Source organism: Toxorhynchites rutilus, chromosome 2 (genome assembly GCF_029784135.1).
Source record: "Toxorhynchites rutilus septentrionalis strain SRP chromosome 2, ASM2978413v1, whole genome shotgun sequence".
In the NCBI taxonomy this organism is placed as follows: domain Eukaryota; kingdom Metazoa; phylum Arthropoda; class Insecta; order Diptera; family Culicidae; genus Toxorhynchites; species Toxorhynchites rutilus.
This window is the reverse complement of record NC_073745.1, coordinates 290,340,211-290,346,210: the sequence shown is the minus strand read 5'-3', so window position 1 is coordinate 290,346,210 and position 6,000 is coordinate 290,340,211.

Below are 6,000 nucleotides of genomic sequence, written 5' to 3'. Positions count from 1 at the left end.
CCTGAATGAATGAATAAATAAATATTTGGGTGACTTCAAAAACGAGAGCGTTACGTTGGAGGCTCAAGGTTTTATGCATCCAATATTGGATATAAAAAACCTTGTTCTGAAGAATAATCTTCAGAATCTTTGCACTTGATTGACAAATCACAAAACCAAATGTATGTGGTCGCAGTATTATATGGATAGAAAACATTAAAATAAACTCGCTTGAATGTAATTTTCAATTCCAAGGGGAACTGGCAGATTATTTTTCAGCAACGATCATTTCTTTCCAGGTTTCCTCTCGATAACCAGCAAACGAGAAGAGTTGCGCGCGTGTATGTGTGTGTGTGTGGCGGCTGCTTCTATGTCTATGGGTTTCACCACCAGAATATCATTTCAGTATGCTTTTCGTGCGTGATTGAATCGAGAGAAGGTGTGGTTTACGATGGCAATTTGGAAGGCAAACTAGAGGAGAATGAACTCTCTGAGTATGAAAATTTCGGCGACTGAGCAATAATCGATTGAAAATTATATATAATTATATATTTGGCGATACGAAACATTTTCCGTTTTTCATGTTATGCATCCATTATTGGATACGAAAATGATCTGATGGGAAAGAATAATCTTCAGAAGCTTTCCAGCTAATTACACTTGATTGAAAAATTACGAAATCAAATGTATTTGGTCGCTGTGTTCGCTATATAATTAGAAAACATTAAAATAAACTCTTTCGCATGGATGTATTCTTCAATTCCCAGGGAACTGGCAGATTATTTTTCAGCAACGATTAGATCTTTCCGGAATTTTCTCGATGCTGTATGGCATCCAAACGAAAATTCTCGTTTCAGTTTGGCCTGCAAAAAACTTTTCTGAACTCTAATCCATCAAATTTGGAGCCCTGAAAAGGGCCGTTGATTATATGCTAAGCTAATATAGCACCCTCTCCTTGGATTCGACGGGCCAGCTGAATGTCCTTGGGCATGATGTGACGCGTTTTACGTGGATAGCACACAAATTTGTATCTTCGAATAAGCCTCCTGCAGCGTCATAACCGCGGAACTTTGGAAGCGCAAGTTGGTTTTGAAGTCCTGAGCAATTCCACGAACCAAAAGCTGCAAAGGTAGCTTGCGGATCAGCAATTCGGCCGACTTCCGATAGCGATGAATTTCACGCAAAGTTCCCGGTCGATAGCGATGTGGCTTCTTCACCTATCCTGCGGCTGGTGCGCTTATCCGAGCTGCTTTCGTGTGCCTTACCACTGAAAGACTAACCTGCTATCTGCTTGGTCCCAAACAAACGAGTCGTCACGGTGCGAGAGTAGAGTAAGAAATGAACGAAAGCAAAGGAAGCGTCATTTTATAACCTGTTTTCGAAGCTATCATTAAGCTATTGAAACAATTTTCCGACTCAATAAATAGCAATCATATAACTCTTGGACATTTTATCTTTTGTATAAAATGATTATCACTGTTCCGTTGATCCGAAGCAGAATGAATCACGCTTAAAGAAGGAATGGATTTTTTCTTGGAAATTACTCAGCAAAAATAATGCCCTTTCCCAACACTTAAAAACGACAAACGGTAAACAGTTTCATCAAAGTGATTTCTTCGATATGGGGATATATTCACTACATCATGTCATGTATTTCATATTCTTCATTATGAAATCCATATCCATGGCACCTATCGGTATCGAATTATCATCGACACCACGATTTTCGCTAAATGCTCCTTTCAGTTCGGCCTGTAAAAAACTTTTCTAAACTCTAATCCATCAAATTTGGAGCCCTGAAAAGGGCTGTTGATTATATGCTAAGCTAATATAGCACGCTCTCCTCGGATACGATGGGCCAGCTGGATGTCCTTGGGCATGATGTGACGCGTTTTGCATGGATAGCACACAAATTGGTATCTTCGAATAAGCCTCCTGCAGCGTCATAGCCGCGGAACTTTGGAAGCGCAAGTTGGTTTTGAAGTCCTCGATCCAAATGCTGCAAAGGTAGCTGCGGATCAGCAATTCGGTCGACTTCTGATAGCGATGAATTTCAGGCAAAGTTCCCGGTTGATAGCGATGTGGCTTCTTCACGCTTCCTGCGGCTGGTGCGCTTATCCGAGCTGCTTTCGTGGTGCCTTACCACCGATGGACTAACGAGCTGTCTGCTTAGTCCCGATGAAACGAGTCCTCACGGTGCGAGAGTAGAGTAAGAAATGAACGAAAGCAAAGGAAGCGTCATTTTATAAACCATAAAAGTATAGCATCAGGCCGAACTGAAAGGAGCATTTAGCGAAAATCGTAGTGTCGGTGATAATTCGATACCGATAGCTGCCATGGATATGGATTTCATAATGAAGAATATGAAATATATGACATGATTTAGTGAATATATCCGAAGAAATCACTTTGGTGAAACTGCATTGTAAAATTATTTGTGTACGAATGCCGCAATCGATAGTCGACTCTAATTTCGCTGGGTAATTTCCCCGGAGGACTCGATTCCTCCTTTGAGAATTAATAATCTCTTTCTGGCAAAACGATGTGGTATGAATCACATTATTTGAATGATAGAATGAAGAAGTTTTCTGCCAATTTCCTTCAACCTCCAAACATATCTTTCTCCCGTTTGTCGTTTTTGCGTTCGCTAATCCTTTCTCACAACACCCATTTCTCGTTTGAGAAATTGTTGAGTAAACATTGTTTGCCAGTGCGCGTAGAGCGGGAATTCCTAAAGATTCATTGCACCTCTAATAAATTGCAGAAAGACGTGGTCTTAGGTTGATCGCACTTGATTGAAAAAATCCAAAACGAAATGTATTTGGTCGCAGCATTATATGAGTAGAAAGCAAATAATCGCTCGAAAATGACTTGATTTTCGCGATGTGAAACATTTTCCCTTTTTCATGTTATGCATCCAATATTGGATACGAAAATTTCCACTGATGGGGAAAAAAAAATATTCAGAAGCTTTCCTGTTAATTGCGATTGATTGAAAAATAACAAAACCAAATGTATTTGGTTGCAGTGTTATATGGATAGAAAACATTAAAATAAACTCTTTCGCATGAATGTATTTTTCAATTCCCAGGGGAACTGGCAGATTATTTTTCAGCAACGATGATAGCAACGAGAATTCCGCGCGTGTATGTGTGTGTGTGTGTGTGTGTGGCGGCTGCTCCGATGTTTCAAGCGGAACCGTGGCATCAATCTCCTCCTGATGGATTCCCTTTTGGCCTTAGGTGCACAAACAGGCTCTTGGTGACACCGTTCATCAGCGTTTTCATGATAAACGAAATTAGCTTCACAACAACAGCGACAACATGCTCCAATCGCTGTTCAATCATAACTGAGTGGGTTTACGAGCGGCGCTCGCTTATATACCGATTGGTGATTTCAATAGCCTGTTTTGAAAGCAATTTTAAGACTATTGAAACAAGTTTTTGGATGAAAAAGTAACAAGTATATGACGCGTAGACATTTTATCTTTCAAATGAAGTGTTTATCAAACCATTTCGTTCAGTTGTTTAAGAGCTATTAACGCTCAAAATCTCGGTCTCCAGCGTAACGCTTTCGTTCTCGAAACTTTGGTTTTACACCCCGGTATAGAAATGAAAGACGTAGTCCTACGTCAAAAGTGTGAATTATCAACTGGAGTATGGATGGCCATGAGCAGCCCAGCCCTCAATGAGGCAAATCTATATATATAAAATTCTCGTGTCACGATGTTCGTGGTCGAACTCATCCGAAACGGCTCGACCGATTTTCATGAAGTTATGCACTGAAAACTTGGTAGTTATGAGAATAGGACGTAAACTATATATGATACCGCTAGGGTACCGATTACCATATGTATAATTATACCGATTAGGGTGGTCCTATGCAAAAAAAAATCTAAATAATTTTTATTTCTTTTTTTTATAAATTTGGCATAAAAATACATATAACCTCAAAGGTTTACCTCCATTTCCTATTTTTAATTGCAATTTTAGTATTTTGGTATAAGTAATATCCAAATAATCGACCCGTAAATTGTTTTTCAAAGAGAACGAATGTCATCCGACCTTGAAACGCAATGCGTATAGACGTCATTGAGCTTCGTGTTCCATTTCTGTGAAGCGCAAATTGTTATGAATTTTCGAGTGAAATAAACACGCTTTTAAAACAAAAATTTTAAATGAACTATGACTCTATTGTGCGTTCTGTATAATAGAATAACACATTCTTTACAGGTAGGGAAAATATCGGACGAAAATAGTCTCTGATAATTATTTTATATTCTGGATAATATTTTGGCTGAAATGCAAAAAAGATTTATAGAAAAATAGTTGAGTTAGGGTCAAGACTATGTCTACTAAGTATTCAAACAATATCGAATAAACATTTTCATTCAAATTTCAACAATTTAAATTGCTTTCGGGTCTGCTAATGACGAAATATGGGTGATTGTTCGATATTGTTACCACAAACAAAGCCTTTTTTATAGCATTGCATGGCAGATGGCAAGCCTAGGTGGATGTCCAATATATCAACGAATAAAAACTGATAATGACGGACAATCATTCATAAGAATTAACAACGCCGACATTGACATGGAAAACCGTGCCATATTCGCCTCAGCTGAGCAAAACATTCGATGAAGAGCAACAAATTTGCAACAACGAAATTAATTCCTTTTTTCAATTTACATTTAACGTTCAAGAGAACAAACATGTCAGATTCGTGAATGAAATACATCGGGAATGGAATAATTTGCGTTCTTTAAGTAGATGGTTGAAGTATAAGCAATTGAAGTTCAATATAAATAAAACTAAATTTATGGTAATCTCGCGAAATCGTTCTATTGAAAACGTCTCAATTGTAATTGATGATGAGACCATTGATCGCGTTCGGGAGATTAAATATCTTGGCGTGATTATTGATGACAAACTCAAGTTCAACACTCACATTGACAATGTCATCAAGAAAATTGCCAAGAAGTATGGAATCTTATGCCGATTGAAAAACGATTTAACTATTTGCAGCAAAATACAGCTATACAAATCAATCATCTCTCCTCATTTAGACTTTTGTTCTACCATATTATTTTTAGCCAATGATACACAAATATCGAGATTACAACGTTTGCAGAATAAAATAATGCGGTTGATCCTAAAATGTAATAGATTCACTTCCTCATCTTTGATGCTGGACGCTCTAAAATGGTTATCCGTGAAGCAAAGAATTGTCTATTTAACTATGGTGTTCATTTTTAAAGTAGTTAATGGTTTGCTGCCTCGATATTTGTGTGATCGAGTTGAAAGAGGAAGTGATTTCCATTGATATACAACACTTACAGAATTTAAGAGGCACTGTATTTCACACGTGAAAGCTGTCTTTAGTTAACAGTCGAACGATTTTTTTTTAATTTTATGACGAAGATTTTTATTGACGAAGTTTTATACGAACGGATAATTAATGTGGACAATTTTTTGTAGTTTGTTTTAATATTTTCAATTAACCTGACGAAGTTTTTTAACGGATTATATTATGTAGACTATTTAATTTTTTTAAATTATCTTTTTTTTAAATTTGTATTGATCTCTATTATGTCTGTCATGATCTGGTGATGATGGACTATTTTTTATTTTTATTTTGTTGTTTTTATAGTTGTATTAGTTGAAAAAAAATAAAAGTAGTCTACGAAAGTTTGAGCGTCGCGCGCGTGGCACAGATATAAAGGATATTAAATTGAAAGATTTTGAGGGGCCGGTCTAGGAATTTTTCGTAAAGGAAATTTTCTCGATTTCTCTGAATGAGGATATTCATAGTCAATCCAAAACAAGGCTGGCGGTTGGACTTGTGCTCTGGTGGACCACATGGCTGCAAGGGCCTCGTCGGGACCGTATCGGCTCTGTGGCGGACATGACTGAGTATTGGCATGTCTTTTGACATTGCAATTTTTTTGAACTTATATCTGTGAATAAAATCAGTGCGTTTTTTTGTGTTTACTATACTGATTTCAATGTTGAGAAAAAATAA